This window comes from Pocillopora damicornis, chromosome 4 (genome assembly GCF_964200805.1).
Source record: "Pocillopora damicornis chromosome 4, jaPocDami1.2, whole genome shotgun sequence".
Lineage (NCBI taxonomy): Eukaryota > Metazoa > Cnidaria > Anthozoa > Scleractinia > Pocilloporidae > Pocillopora > Pocillopora damicornis.
Window position 1 is genome coordinate 11,992,247 of NC_142673.1, and position 14,200 is coordinate 12,006,446.

Below are 14,200 nucleotides of genomic sequence, written 5' to 3' on the forward strand. Positions count from 1 at the left end.
ATAGTGTTAGTGATAATGATGATAATAATAATAATAATAATAATAATAATAATAATAATTTCTTTAGTGCACACATCCACCACTTGTTTAAGGAGCTTCACAAATGTAATTTATTCATGTAAATTATTAATAGGTGATGAGTCGATTTCAATCGTAATTTGGTGTAAATAGGCACTTGTAAATTTTTTTAAAATATGTTTTTTTCAAAAATTGCAAAAATTCTCGAAATTGCAATTGCCCATTTTGTTGTCTTTAAAAAATTTACTCTGTAACATAATTACAAATAAAATTGGATGTAAGTAAACACTTGTATTTATTTCAAAGACCACAAGTTGCACTCGCTCTACAGGCAGGTGGAATTTTGGTGTCTTTGAAAAATCTACTCATGCTTATTTACACCAAAATGCAACTGCAATCATGTTATTACCCAGCTAAACTAAATATGCAGGTGTTTAAGGAAAATAGTTCAGTTTGGCAAGCAAATGGCTCAGAGTAAAGGTCTACACTTTAAAGGTTGGTCAATGTGTAGAAAGTCGGGGTGGCTGACAAAAAAACTGGGTGGGGCATTTGAACACAACGTTTTGCAGAACTTCCTCAAATAACAACACTTTATCTTGGTTTAGCTGGATTTTGAGTCTGCTTGTTGTTGTGTTCTTTTTCAAGTAAATTGTGGGTTCTTTATTTTTATATTAATTGTTACTTCACTGGTATTATGTATTTGATATTGTTCTAATATGCTATTGCGGAATATTGATCAAGGCAATGTGCAATAATGTGTAATGCACTGCATTTAACCCCCCCCCCCAATGCTGATGGAAATATTTCTAAGATGGTGAAAGATGTTGACATATTTTCACTTTTTCCCCTCCTACCCCCCATCAATTGCACAAGACACTTTTTATGCTGTTAGAACTTTGTATTTCACTACTTTCCAACTTGCATGGGGTGATGGAAACCTATCTTATCTTATAGAAAAGGAATAATTATATTACACATGCCCTAATATATACACCTTATTTGATGGTTTATAATGGTAATTGAACTGAATGAAACTATTGTAGTATTGTGTATGATTTTGCAAGATGAAAATTGATGGGAGTGTTAAAAAGAACCAACCCCTTTCTAGCTTGCTAGTATGTGGGCTGTTAATGTCCTTGTCTGAGAGATTGTCCTTAGAACTTCACATTTCTAATTCTTTACTAATTCTCAGCCAAATATTGATTTGTGGGATATTGATCAAATGAAGCCTTCAAGTGCTACTGTGGTTCTTTCTATATTTACTCCGAGCTTTCGCCGTTCTACGGCATCATCAGGGAGGACGATAAAATATTTGCGCTATGGTTTTAAACGTTGGAGGTGCCACTGTAAATTAGCATAGTGTAAAACTAGCTTGAATATATTGAATATATTTAAATATTGTTTTTTTGGACACTCTCAGACGCTGACATTATCAGTAGACATACCGGCCAGCCAGAAAGGATTTAATGTACTAAATAATCTGAAATTTATTTCAGTGGCTCCTATATGTTTTTTGCATTCACCTTTCACAAATGATCACTGCTATTGGTTTATATATATATGACTTTCTCTATTGTTCAGAGGTAATACTGCAACAGCAAAAAAAAAAAAAGGTTGCAGTCTCTTTCATTCTATAAATTTTGCTTATTGCCTGTAAATTTTTATGACACTGATGCCCTAATATTGTCATTGTGGCAAAAGTTGTGAGGAAGATACATGGGTTGTACTTAAATCAGAGTAAATGATTATTTAAGAAAACTATTTTCACAAGTTGTTAAATAAATATACTTTATTTTGTATTTCAATCTGGGTGCTTGTCTCTAAAAAAATGTTCTACAATCAGACATAAATAATAAAAAGGTAAATAAATTTCTTTACTTGCCCATAACACATTATATCTTTGATTATATAAAACATGGGCATTCTCTATTTTATACAAATTTTATGTGATTACAACTTTCTTCACATGTCCATAATATAACTTACAACTTGAATCCTGCTTAAATTGTCCATTTTATACATCCATGGACTTAAATTTATAGACACAGTAGGGATCGATCATGATCTTTGTTCCAAAAGGAACACATCCAACTTCAATTTCCTCTTTTTTAGCTTAAGATTTTCCTGCTTTAAAACTAATGCTTTGTATTGGGCCTCAAGAGTGTCGTGTTGTGTTGTCTTTCTTCTACTCTTTTTTTTATGATGATTTTCTTCTTTCGATGTATTGACCACTTCAACATCGATTTCTTGGGTGTTGGCTTCATCTTGCTGCACAGCTTCTTGGAGTTCTTTAAACAGGTCTTCATTTACCTCAATTGTTTCCAATTGAGCAGCCACTTCCGTGGGCTGGTTTGCTTCAGGGCCTTTAAAAAAACATCCCCACATATTTCGGTGAAAAAAAAAGTGACCTCTTGTTTAAAATTACTTGTCATCGGTTCAAAGGTTCAAAGTAAATCATTACCGAAATGACTGATCTAAATTCACTTAAAGTACTGGCTGTTCAGTTCAAGACAGGTCTCTTTCTGGGAAGCTTTGAGGGAGTCTTGAAGAAATGGTAAGTTTAAAAGCTTTTACACAAAACTTCTGCAGTTTTTTAGGAATATTTGTTATTTTTGTGCTCGCCGTAGGTTGCGTGACAAATAGTGTAACAAATATGATAATCAAAGCTAATAAAGAGAGTGACTTCTGAAGCTGTCGTTCATGTAGCGGAAATTGTAAACCGAAAATTTGTCTTGTTTCCTATAAACAATCAAAAAACTTATGCATTCCTAAGGTAATAAGAAGTTCAAGTTTTAAACAACAGTGGATGTTAATTCTCACCTTTTGACTCAAGGCCGGTGAATGATGGGGTTTCCCTGAAAAGGTCAATGATTTAAGCAGTTGCCGCCGACGGCATCTTCGGAGCTTCACCTCCTCCAGTTTTTTTCTGCTCTTTGGCCAGTTCTGTGAACTCTTTTTTGGCCTGTGCGTGTAAATTTTTCCATTTTTCTCTGACCTCGGTGGTAGTCCTCCGAGCAACTCCTACGGCGTTGACAGCATCCGCGATTTTACACCATATTTCATTTTTTTTTTTGGTTTGTGACGCTGTTCGTAAGTTTACTTTGTATAATAGAAAGGTTTTCCTCTACTTTTTCCGTTAAGATGGCTATTTCGGACGCGCTGAAATTTTTTTTACGGGCTTTGCGTGAGACCGCAGGGAAAGCCATTCTGTAGCTCGCAACTTGCTCACCATAGCAACAATTTACGAAAAGAATATTATGGGTTGCTAACCTCAGGTTAGCCGCGTCTAACACGAGGTTAACTAACCGGCTCTTTAACCGCGCTTTAAGAAACGCTATTTTAACCCTGTGTTAACAAACCTGCGGTTGAGAAATTTAACCCTCGGTTAGCCCTAACCTCAGATTAGTTTAACCCTCTTTTGAACGACCGGGCTCAGGGGATCAATCTTAGGGCCCTCTGCGGTGAGTAGATGTCCTATGTAAGGCACTTTCCTCTGGCGGATTATACATTTCTCTTTCTTTAGTTATAAGCCCTTTTTTTGATACTTTTTCCAGATATGTCTGCAATCGTTCATCATGTGTTGTTTCATCTTCCGCGACGATTACGTCATCCATTATGACCTCAACACCATCCAGGTCTTCAACCATCTGGTCCGTGGTTCTTTGGAAGATTTCCGGGGCACACTCTACGCCAAAGGGCAGCCTTGTGAACCTGTAAGAACCAATTGGGGTGTTAAAGGTGCATAGAAGCGAGGACTCTTCATCTAACTTTAACTGCCAGAAGCCACTTTTGGCATCTAGGATACTGAAAGTATTAGCACCTTGAGAACAGCTTGCAACTTCATCAACAGTTTTCATAGGGTAGTCAGACCTCTTCATGGCAGCATTTAAATCTCCAGGATCAATGCACAATCTCACTGAACCATCGGGCTTCTGAACTACCACTAGTGAGTTCACCCACTCTGTCGGTTCCTCTTGGCACGCAATAACTCCAAGCTTTTCCATCCCTTTCAGTTCTTCAACAACTTTCTCTGTCTGAAGTACTGGTATCTTCCTTGGGGAATGTACAACAGGGGTAGCACTATCAGCCAGTTCAATGCGATATGTCCCAGGCAAGCATCCTAATCCTTTGAACAACTCTGGATAGTCATCCAACTCCACTGTTCTTGCAAGTGGTGTGTCGCTGGTCTGCTAGTGAACTCTCTCTAGTAGGCCAAGTTTGACACAGATGTTTCCTCTAAGCACTGATTCCCCTTCGGGTTTTACATCAAAGAACTTGACCTCTTCGACATTATTTTTGTATTTTGCGCTCAACACCACTTCTCCACAAGGTGTTAGTCTGTGCTTAGAGAAGGAAATCAACACAGTGTTCATCTTTGTCAGCCGTGGTCTTCGCTTGAGATTGTCGCAGGTCTTCAGTGACACAACATTAGCCTTTGCACCACTATCCAGCTATCCGGAGGTTTGCACTTCGCCATTGTGGCTGTTTTCACAATATCCGGGAATTCTGTGATCTATTTCCAGTCAGCTGTTGGCTTGATAGCTTGTTTTTTGGCGTGGAAAATAAACACGACGAGCCAGAGCAAACCGGATGTTCAAAAATTCGTGGGGTTTGGTTGCTATGGTGTGACGTCACGATCCGGCTCAGTAGCTATCATCGCTTTCGATTTGTGGTTTCAACAGGGGAGCGTTCGGTGATTACATTAACACCGTTGTGTACAACCTTCAATGGCGTCAATCCTGTTTATTTTGAGGGGCTGGATTTTTCTTTTGACATTTCTTGAGGTTGAATTTCAGACATTACTCACAAGAGCGGGAAATTTGTTCTCATTTCGATCAGGTGCTGTGCGGCATGGATGCCTTCGATATTCGAAGAGCTGAATTGCTGCACTCCACGAGCGATTCGAGGGACTGGTATCTCCTGAATTCCAAAATATACGGCATTCCTGTAGGAAAAATCATGTCGAGTAGCCCTTTGGTGTCAAGCTTTCCAAAATAATTTAACTCAGTGCAACTCTCGAATCTTTAAAATGGCGGGCACTTGGATCGACGACTAGTTCACAAAGAAGAGGTATTCATAGCCTCTTCTTTCGGCGTTGTTTCCGCAATACTTCGGCAAAAACTAAAAGCGGGCGAAGAAGAAAAGTACAGTTGGTTGGTTGATGGCATCAACAGCCTAAATATTGGCCAAGTTAATGAAGATTGCCAAACAGCGACTGACACACGTGACAACAACAAGGACAAAATTCATGACCCTGTACAAACAGTATTTGGAGTCGATTCAAGGTCAGCCATATCCATAGAGGATATCGAGAAGAGTCAAGATGAAAATCTTAAGCTTAAGGCTGAACTTGAATTGTGCTTTCCCAGTTAGAGGCCCTTCGAGATGAGGTTAAAAACGGCGGTCAATCGACGCTGAGCTCAGGCACACAGGACCCGGCAAAGGACAACCCGGACAGTACAAGCGATATGTGGACCTTGATCGGCGATGTTTGCGATAAGTTCCAGGTGCCTCTTGCATCTTTATTCGCCGATCAGGTGGACCAGAATGTTGAAGTGGCTAAAGTGATAAGCGATATCTCAGAACAGCTGCTGAGAAAAAAAGACCCGAAGCAAGCCCTGGAAGCAATACTGGGGGACAGTGCCTCAAAATTCTTTAAATCCCTTCGTGTGCCCGATTGGACGTTGCTTTACTTCAAGCTGCAGTCCCGGATCCCAGACCAAGGATGGCAAACCTTGTTGAACTTTACAAAGTTAGGGCGAGCTAAGGTAAATCATTTTATCTTTTTAAATCATTTTGTATTGCCTGTTAGTGTGTTTGATTAAATTGGTGAGTGGGGAAAATCTGCCACCCCTGTATTTAAATTCTGGTCAACTTTATCCGTTTCTTTTGGAGGTCAAAATTTATTTAATTATGATATAATAAAACAATATACCGATACAAAGTACAAAGATAAATAGAAAAATAACAAACAGAAATATTGTTTTTCCTCTTTCTTTTTTATTGCTAAACTTTGTCAAGGGCATGGCTAGAGGGGTTCCTGAGGTGCCCCTGACCCCCCACCCCCATTTAACCATACCTCATCTTACTAAAATCATTTTCACTGATGAGCAGTGTGACTAAAATAGAGTAGTTTATATTAGAACTCAAACTGTAACTTGATCTCAGTATTTTTATTTCACAAGACATGTCTTTCCTTACCTAAACATTTATTTGTGCTCTTATCATTATTGATGGATTCCACATTATATTATAATCATTCTATTACCATTTTACATTTTAATGGGTTCATTGATCTGTAATGCCAGGGATGGAAACTTAATTTTGACAGCACTGGCCATCGGGCGAGTGCCTTTAATAAATGCAACAAAAAGTCTAAGATTTTTACTTGCCCAAGTAGTTTTGACACTCGCCTGGGCAAGTGGGTAAGTGCTAATTTCCAACCCTGTAATGCCTTCTTTTATTGATGCATTAAGATATTGTTATGTCTGCATTTGTTTATCTAGACGAAATCTGACATTCCACTTCTTCTGAACAAGAATCACATAAAGGCTGTGCGCAAGATGATCCACTTGTTCGTTATCTAGATTGAACTCATTGCGTTACATAAACTTTTAAGCCTAAGCTTCAATTATGAGATCTTCCTTTTTCAGCATAAATCTTTGATTTCTTCAGAATACCAGTAGAGACCCTCAAATGTTATATGTCCTCTCTGGTTCACCCAGGTTGAAGTCCTGGCATAGTTGTATGCCTGAGTGCTTCTGGGATATATAACATAATAAGTATTTTGGTTCGCAAATGGTAAATCGAAGTTCTAGCAAGTGTTATATATATCCTCTTTGGTTCACCCAGGTTGAAGTCCTGGCATAATTGTATGCCTGAGTGCTTCTGGGATATATAACATGAGCATTACTTTTGGTTCGCACATGGTATCGAAGATCTAGCAAGTGTTACATATCCTCTCTGGTTCACCCAGGTTGAAGTCCTGGCATAATTGTATGCCTGAGTGCTTCTGGGATATATAACATAATAAGTATTTTGGTTCGCATATGGTTTCAAAGTTCTAGCAAGTGTTATATATCCTCTTTGGTTCACCCAGGTTGAAGTCCTGGCATAGTTGTATGCCTGAGTGCTTCTGGGATATATAACATAATAAGTATTTTGGTTTGTAAAAGATATTGAAGTTCTAGCAAGTGTTATATATCCTCTTTGGTTCACCCAGGTTGAAGTCCTGGCATAATTGTATGCCTGAGTGCTTCTGGGATATATAACATAATAAGTACTTTGGTTCGCACATGGTTTTGAAGTTCTAGCAAGTGTTATATATCCTCTTTGGTTCACCCAGGTTGAAGTCCTGGTATAGTTGTTTGCCTGAGTGCTTCTGGGATATATAACATAATAAGTATTTTGGTTCGCACATGGTATTGAAGATCTAGCAAGTGTTATATATCCTCTCTGGTTCACCCAGGTTGAAGTCCTGGCATAATTGTATGCCTGAGTGCTTCTGGGATATCTAACATTGGCATCATGACATCACGTCAATGTGAATTTTGGAGACATGCATGCCGAAAGATTTGGTAAGTGTTTATTATTATTGTATTTGGTTATGCCTACAAGTCCAAGGTGTGCTATGCTTATTATTTGTTGTTAGAGTGCCTTTTTTTTTTTCTCAAGAGTACATATATCTGACTTTCAAAATCCCACTGGTCTAACAAATATTTTTATGATTATTTTGATTCTAGTTCTCAAATTTCTTTTTAAATTTCATCCTGTCGTATGTGTAGCAACTGAACTAAATGAGAAATTGTTTCTAATCTACAGCATTATGTTGAGCAATTAATTTTGTTACTTAAATGTTTGACCACAGTTGCAGTTTTGTCAAACGTGACCAAACTGGCTGGCATTTTCCTGATGACTGACTGTCAGTTCTAGCTTATTATTTCTTATATAATACTGGTGAATGCTCAGTCATATTGATCATTGAAGTGCTTGCCATATGCACTATTCCTTGTGTTGTCCTTTATGTGAATTGCATACTTATGTTATCACTGCAACACACTTATTAAAATTATTGCATCTGATGTTTTATAGCACTACACCAAACTGAACAAGTCAGGAAAGTTTTTTTAGAGATTGGGGAACTCACAATGACACACTTGACATTGCCAGTACAGGTAAGCAAATTCACTTTTCACTGGGTTCAATGTAATACCCAGCTTAGTGAGTTTGATGGGATGTTAAGCCAGCTTAACATCCCATCAAACTTGCAATTTATTATAACAACATATACAAAAAGAAAACTTATTTCTTTAACATGTGATATAAAGGACCGTTATCATCTCTTTAAACACCACTTTGAAAAGATATGCAATACCATTTATTACACACATTTCAATTAAATAAGGCTCCAGTTTTGTGAACAAGTGAAATCCCTTTGATACTCTCATTATTTGGGATCGTTTTGTTAGGTCTGCTACATCAGGAGTTAGATACTAAGCTACAGTTCTGGAAAACAAAACAACAGGAAGTTGTTGCAAAGCTGTCCATTCTTCGAAAAAACAAGAAGTACCCAAAGGAAGTCCAGAATTATGTTGCTCAGTATCAAAAGGATGCCTACAAAAATGTAAGTGATGTAATGAGTTTTAATTACAAGCAATGCATACTTGAAACAAACAGGAACCATGACAACTCTTTAGCCATTGCTTTATCTGGCAGATGGCAAAAGAAATCTGCAATTCATTTTACAAGTTCACTGACCAGTAAGGCAATATATGTTATGTAGCCTTCAAGTAGAGTGCTACATTGTATAAACTATGCAATATAGTCATATGCATGTCGAATGCCTTACACAGAATTTTTCGCATGTAACAAAGTTAATATAAGTAAATATAAAGTAGAATAAAAGAGGCTGACAAATAGTTTCCATCACTTTCCAAACTCTTATATTTAGATAGGCCATTCCATAGGTTATTGTCAGTTACTGCTACAAATGTGGCTATATATTTGCTGGGAGATGTTGAAAACTAAGGTGGCTCCAAAGCTCGAAAATTGCTTCTAGGAAGTTCTGTTAACTTCGGCGATGAAACCACTCCCAAGAAGTTTTGGTAACTTTGCAAAATGTTGTATCTTATCAACATGCTGATCATACAGGAGCGCTTTTAGAAGTATAAGGTGGCCAGAAACCGCTCTCAGGAAATTTTGTTGACTTGATAAAAAGTTGTATCTGAACATACTTATCATGCAGTTCAATAACAAAAGATGGTAACACTGTAATTGACACAGCAATTTCCAGATTGCAGCGTAAATGTGATTTAAACGAGTCTTTACTCTGTCTTCCAGCGCACACTATTACCTGGCTCAACACTGGAGAGAGAAGCTTTATCCGGCAATGTTTTGAAGAAATCTTGCAAAATGTCAAGCCTGGCTTATTAAGCTTGGTATTGGTTCCGGTAAACATGGACAATGTACATTGGGGACTAATGGTCCTCGATGTAAAAAACAAAGAAGCGTATTTTGATGATGGCCTTGGATATTCTTTCTCCAAAACTTCTTATGTCTTTCTTATCATGAGTGAGCTTCAGTCCAAGTTTCCAGACTGCGATGACTTTTCTCTGGATAACTGGCGTAATGTAAAAACATTCAAAAGATTTGGAATGCCGAGACAATCGACAGATGGCCAACTAATTGGAAGCGGCATTTGTGGCGTTGGGGTTATTCTAGCGGCCCTTGATTTTATGACCTCTTCACAACCTCAAGTTGTTTGACGGTCGTGGAACTTCAGTGAGATGACAGCACACAGGAAGGACATAATGAAACTGCTTGCTTGCAGGTAGTTTGTTCTCTTCGAAGCCATAAGCCAGCTACAAGTTTGGCCAAAACGTTTGAGACACTGCCGCGAAAAGAGAAATTTTCTTTACGCTCCCTTCTCCAATTCACTAATTATCAGTAATTCTTACCATTAAACTTTTGTATCTTTTAATAAGTTGAAAATGTTCGGCTACTTCCATGTTAAGCAGCAAGACTCAGCAAAAACCTTATTCCAAAATTTTCCCTTTCAGTGAATCGCAACGGAACATAGTAGCTTCAAATTTATGACGTCAGGTTTATGACGTAACCTTATAACATACTATTTACACTGGAAAAATCAAATGTACAGCTGTAAAGCTAACGATGACATGAGAATGTCGTGCAAATTTGAAAATGTTACTTTGTTAACTTTTTGTTACTCTGTTGTTTTATCACTGTTTAATTTTAACGTCAGAGTACTTTTCAATCACCAAATGTTGTCAAGTAAGTTGTATAACTAAGTTTTGATTTGTTTAGCGGCCAGTGGATGGTTTTCTTTACAAAAATTGTCTTCCTTACGATAAAATAAATATAGCAAGATTCGCTGTTACCACGTGGTAGTTCTTATTAAAACAGTTTCTCCACTCGCGTGTGTTGGGTAAGACATGGTTATAGCCAACTTCAATCCTCTGGTTGGCTATCTACAAGCTCATGTCCAATGCGTACTCGTGGAATAATTGTTAAGTATTTCTGTTAGATTATGGAATGGGAGAACCTGGAAAATGATGTTATTCCCTCACGATGCTACCTTTCATTACTATTATCAGAATACCCTTTCCATCATAGCGGCTATTCGGCTATTTTTTTAAGGTAAGAATACCCTCTTTGAATGAACAAACAAATAATTGTCCAATAAGTTCCAAATTTATTCATCATCCAATTTTTCTTTTTTTTTTTCGGGGGGGGGGGGGTCATTTCAAATAATATGGAAATGTAATACGGAAACGTGGTGCCGAAAACAAAAAGCAAAAGGGGGCGAGAACCAATGATCAAAAAAAAAAAAAAAACCGTAGCGTACTTATTCAACTTATGTAGTTCGGTCGATTAACACACTCGCAGGCATTCCTACTGATCGATAACGTTACCGAGTGTTTTCACTTCGCGTGTGAAAGCTTGCCTCAGTGGGAACTTTAGCATCATGTAGTGGGTGGGGGAGACTACCGCGAGCGGGCTTTGGATGTGTCCTATTTCAGTCGTGTACTGGTTGAAATAAAGAAAAAATGCAGTATGATAGACGGCTGGCTTTTAAAATATAAAGTCGTGCGACTTCAGCCTGGGAAATTGTTGAATACACTGCGATAATTTCGTACCGTGTAAAACGGCCCGAAGTGTATACTGTAAAATTCTGGTTAGATCATCTACCTGCAGACAAAACAATCCGGTTATAGGCCCCCCGATAACCCCCCTTCCCCCCTCTGCTGGATGACAGTGCTAACTGGAAATTTTGCTTTAATATGACTTCAAATTAAAAACGAATTTAGATCAACATTACCATGGCTTGTTTCCAAACGCTTTTCAATCCGCTAAACCTACCCAAAACCCTTTACAAAGTTTTATTATATGGCTGCGATAGTACGCGCGCTCAGATTGGTTAATTAGCGGTCCGTAATCCCCCGGTAAACGCCCACGGGCATAGCAGATTTTTTCCGCCACGGTTTTGGTTTACAAAACCTAGCGAACTTAGTGACTTTCGCTGAAAGGAACTTCGTTAAAAAAGCAAGAAATTGAACAAAAACGTATCTCTTCTTTAACTATGCGTTCTGAAAAACATTTCTTTTCTGAATTTTATTATCCTGACGAAATTGTGACGGAAAATGAAGGCAATGTATAAGTTCACTGTATTTCGCGCGCTTTACCTACTTGAAGCCATATTATAAAAAAAAAACTTAATAACCTTGTTTGCTCGGGCTTTACTAAAAAATTCCATAATTTCGGGCTGAAATTTTGATTTATGGACCTCGCCCAGAGGCTCGGTCCATAAAGCAATTCATCCCTCAGTTTGGAATTTTACAGTTAAGCCCTCGCGCCCGGTTATTAAGTAGTTAGTACTAGCCAAGGGCTTATAACCGAAATTTTACAGTATCAAAAATTTAACATGCTGAATTCGCACTACTTCACGGTTTAAACGGCTAAATTTCGCCGTCAAATCCCGGAACGTTCTCATTTTGATCGACATACGCGTTTCGTTTGTAGTCGTGGCGTGAGCGTGTTGCGTGCATTAATCGAAGGCAAAAGTCGTGGCGTCCGGTTCGTCCCTTGTTCATTTCAGGCAGACTTAAAAAAGGGGGAATTTCGCGTGAATGTTAAAAATGACCCAAAATGACGAAATCCGAGATTCGTTCAACAAAAGGGTCTATTATACTCTTTCTTAGTATCGATTTGCTAGCACGTACGTATTTGTCTGGCCGTTTACGGTCCAGAAAATAGAGCGGTTTCAGAAAAGGAAAGCTGACTTGGAAAGTCAGCAAATAAAGTCGGCTCGTCCGCTTTCGCTTTTGTTCCCGGCCTAATTGATAAAAATCAAAGAGCCAAAATACGTCATTCACTCCAAACGTGGCATACATTCACTGACACGTTTTGAATTACCAAAATAGAAATTTTAATTATGAACGCACACTCTCGTTTCAGGATTATAACACGCTCGCGCGAAAGTTCGCACTTTCAGCGTGACATAAATGATCAGTAGCAGGGATATTGTTACAATGGAATGTTGCAAGCTGCTGGACGTCAAGCTGAGATCGTGGAGTAAAACTCCTCGATCTCAGCAGGATCCAAAGCTCTTTTTTCGGTTGCTAAGAACGTCTGGCTCGTCATGTCTTCCTGACACCATGTATGAACAGTCATTAAAAGATGGCTGACAACTGCAAGTCCTTGTTCCATGTGCTTAGTCACGTGACATACATTGTGTCTGACTAAGGAGGGGAAAGTAAACTTGTTACATTTTATACTACAGGCCAGATCATGAAGTCGAGGTCAGTAAGGGAACTTTTCCTTTCATTTTGACTTCGCACATATATATGGCTGCTTGTCAACTTACAGAAGATGATAACCCGGGGTCTTCCCTATGTGGAAGATCTCCCGCAACTTTGAAGAATGAAGAATTAAAGTTCTGGCTAAAATGTAGAGGTGATTCACTGAAAGGACTTAAAACAAAAGCTGCGTTAATTAAGAGGTAAGGCCAACTACAACACTCGGTCGTCGTTATTACTCGCGCTCTTGTTGTGTTTTCTCTCAAATACCTCATGTTTTATAATGGGTCGAAGAATACATCGATTCTGGACGTGAAAATCAACTGGTAGACCCTGATCCCGACCAGATTTATTCAAAACGGAAACAACGTCGCGACAAAACTCAAGATGTAAAGTTAGACAACAGGCCTTCCTTAAAATATCCTAACTCCTTCTTAGTGGTGTTTAATTCGCTATCATTGGCAACTGAAGAAATAGGTTCCTCAGTAACAGTCGCATCGAGTTTGTCCCGCTTCAGAATTTTTTTCGTCTGTACTAATGGCTTAAAGCTTTTGCCAACAAATGTCAGGTTGGGGGTGAGATCTTTGTTGTTCACCCACTAGTGGAGGAGACTGCAATGTTTTCCAAATGGCCATGTTGTTTGCCATGTCGGCGAGCTCACTGAGACTGGTGTATTTGTGCACCGCAAGAGTCATGCGAATGGTGAGGGGAAGCTTCTGCAGGTAAAGCTCAGGAAAAATCTTATCAGTGGCCGCATCGGCAACTGTACCTCTGCAAAGTTTCAACGTATGTCATAAAAGTCGTGATGGCTTCCAATCGCCAAGGACGTCAATGTGTAGCAGCGGCTGTAATCATTGTCGTTTTGAAGGGCAGACACGTTTTTGTATTTCGGTGGTTGTAGAATTATTTCACGTACCTCTGAGGCATATTGGGTTGGAAGAACGTGCACAACATGACCAAATTTCATTTTCTATTGGGTGATATTTTGTGCTGCGAACAACGTTTCGGCTTGGCTGCAAACCAAAGCGTGGGGTCAGACGGCCTGAGATCTGGTAGTTTTAATGAAACAGCATTAGCGATTGCGGTCAGCAGTGTCAGATGATCTGCTTCGTTGGGCTTGATCACATATGGGTGACCAGTTTAGTGTTCAAAATAGACGAACACCAATAAGAGTTAATCTTCCTTATTTGCAAACAACAACAACCCTCGAATAATAACTCTTTGCTCAAAGGCACATGGAAAGGATTATTTCAGAAACAACTGAGAGTGAACCAATATACCTTTGATATTCTGTTTAACGTATTGCGGCCTGCTCTATTACGTGAAAATATGAGATTGCGGGACTGCATTGCTCCAGGAAAAGTACT

The 14,200-nt window shown here is 38.7% G+C and overlaps 2 pseudogenes across 1 annotated transcript; one reads left to right on the forward strand and one right to left on the reverse strand.

The window, feature by feature from the left end:
* Positions 1-1,218: 1,218 nt before the first annotated feature.
* LOC149046825 (t-SNARE domain-containing protein 1-like) lies at positions 1,219-3,464 on the reverse strand (annotated as a pseudogene).
* Positions 3,465-4,626: 1,162 nt separating this feature from the next.
* LOC149046826 (uncharacterized) lies at positions 4,627-10,414 on the forward strand (annotated as a pseudogene). Its single transcript, XR_016185470.1, has 4 exons — positions 4,627-5,786; positions 6,871-8,192; positions 8,487-8,641; positions 9,358-10,414. The product of XR_016185470.1 is annotated as an uncharacterized LOC149046826 (transcript).
* Positions 10,415-14,200: the final 3,786 nt, after the last annotated feature.